Here is a 2,794-nt window from a genome sequence, read left to right as displayed (position 1 = left end):
TGATATACAGGTCGAGGAATTGCAACATCCCCTCCAAGACATCGCGTAGCACCCGACTAAACATCGTTTGCGAAATACCACCAGCAGTAGCCACAGTGTACTGGAAGGTACCAGTAGCAAAGAAGTGCAGGGCTGCCATCACCTTCACCTCTGGGGTCAGTGCTGTAGGGTATGTCCGGCCAGGTAGCAGATGTGGCGCCAACTGCTCTGCCAACTCCTCAATCAGTGGCCTGGTGAAGCGGTACCGTCTGATGCTGTTGCGTTCCTGCATGGTTGCAAGGTCTGGGAACGGACGATGGACAGCTGGTGCTCTGCAGTACAGAGATGCACAAAGGAAGCTTGTCAGTACATCCCCCCATGTGGCCATGACCACGATCACTATCACATGCTAGTTCATGACATTACACAATGTACTGTGTGTGCTGTTGGGCATGGACACATATGTCACCTACAAGACCACCACCTCACATCTCAATTCCAAATGTCCACATGAGTGCCATGTAGTGCAATGGGCTAATCATCTGGCTGTGTCACCCAACCTATGTGCTGCTGCAACGTTAACAAAACTCACCCCAGTGACTAATGAGGACTCATGTCTCCCAGGCATCACAGATCTTTTCCATGCAGAAACCCAGGCTCCCTGTATTGCCACATCAACACAGCAATGGACATGGCGTAGCACGTACACACCACAACGCAAGCGTAAGTCCCACAGGTACTGGCCACTGTTGTTCATGCCGGCCCTACATGTACGTCTCTTAGACACACACCCCATCAAGGTTGATGCATATACCACATGGATGTGGAAACTGTCACCCATTGGTAACATGTGATCAGACACATCTGAGACACAACATGCACACAGACTGTGGGTGCACATCAGTATTGGGGCTACAGGTCTCACTGTGACGTACATGCCATCACCCCCAGGACTCAGGGTGTATGTGACATGCCCCAAACATATCCAACCTGACACTGTGGTCTTCACTCATGCCAATTACTGTCCAATTGCACATCACAGTGCTAATGTGCACAACACACAAAGGACTCTCCCCCCATGTACAAGATAACAGCCTGGGAGTGGCTGCACAAAGTGCCAGCCAAAAAAACTGCTGTGGCCCCCTCAAACACCCAGGGAATGCAGCCTCACATGCCATGGGACACTGTGTGGCCAATGCTATAGTGTGGCAGGTGTGTGTAGTTGTCCATGGCCAGTATATGTGTGTTGCATCTGTCTAATAGTCACACTAATGCGGTCCAACTCGGGTGACAATGCGTACGCATTGCACGGGATATGTCCGAGCCGTGCGTACGCCTTGTCATTGAATCCAATGAGGTCCGACGCGGGTGACAATGCGTACGCATTACACGGGTCATGTCCGAGCCGTGCGTACGCCTTGTCATTGAATCCAATGAGGTCCGACGTGGGTGACAATGCGTACGCATTGCACGGGTCATGTCCGAGTCGTGCGTACGCCTTGTCATTGAATCCAATGAGGTCCGACGTGGGTGACTATCATGCATACGCGACGGACAGGCATGGTCCGAGACAGGCGTACGCCTTGGCCATTGAATCGTATGGAGACGGGTGCATGTGTACATTCAAAGTCAGTTGAACATGCCAGGCGCACCCATTGGCTCAGGACTGTCATGGAGACGGATGCAGATTCAAAACTTGTACGAGTTGTGCACTGGAAATTCAGTTGGATGCCTACAACAATGTTGCAATTTCAAGTGTTCCATGAAGGTGTAGATTTGAACGATGCGGAAGGCGTGTATGAGTCGTACTTTTGAATGGATTGGCCAGATTCATAGAATGCAACTGTATTGGACTTATCACTTTGGACACATGGCACAGAGTCTGCCTCTGCAGCACAGATATAAGGCTGGCTGGTCCCCAGGGAGCTCACTTGCCTGCGCTACATGCTACTGGACCACATCCCTGCTACCACTGCTGCTGTCTATGCATCCTCTGGCTCCTGCTATGGCACGTACACTGGAGAGGGCCCCAGCCTTCACTGAGGAGGAGAACCAGGCCCTGCTGGACGGGCTCCTTCCAGAGTACAGAAAGCTCTATGTGACACCAGGGGAGCAGGTGAGTGTGCTGTCCACTGCCTTCCTAATTATGCATGTTGTCTGACTAGCAGTACTAGCAGTGTGTACAGCAGTGGCAAGCATTCTCACTGACTACTTTCATCCCCCAAAGTGTGTAGGTACATGTACTGAATATTTATCCTGCTGCTAAAGTGCATTTTTGCCAGCTTAAACTATCCAGGCATTGTTAACATGTCAGACATGCATGTGAGTTTTCATTCCCCAGGGTTGCACTAATTAATTTCCCTTTGTGATGACGACATGTATATCTAATTGTGTGCTGCACAAATCTGGGGCATGTGTGTTAATGTACTTTTCACTTTGTCCTCCTCACAGGTTGATGGCCACCAGAAGCAGGAGATCTGGCTGACCATTGCCCGGGCTGTTCGTTCTGTGGGGGTCTACAAGCGCCGCATCCGCAACTGCCAGAAGAGGTGTCAGGACCTTCGGGGCTGGACCCGGATGATAGCTAGAGTCCAGCTGAAGCTGTCACCTCCACGCAAGAGGGGCGGACACCGGACCCTGACTCCCCACATGCTCCGGATACTGGCGGTGGTCTTCCTGGACCTGGATAGGCAGCTGAAGGCCAGACAGCAGCAGGAAGGGGGTAAGTCCATGCCTGATCTCTGTACTATGTCTGACATGCAAATAGCAGTCTTTTGTCCGGGTCACACTTCCACATTACGTAGGTCTTGTAGCC

Source organism: Triturus cristatus, chromosome 1_2 (assembly GCF_964204655.1).
Source record: "Triturus cristatus chromosome 1_2, aTriCri1.1, whole genome shotgun sequence".
Lineage (NCBI taxonomy): Eukaryota > Metazoa > Chordata > Amphibia > Caudata > Salamandridae > Triturus > Triturus cristatus.
This window is presented reverse-complemented; position numbering follows the sequence as displayed.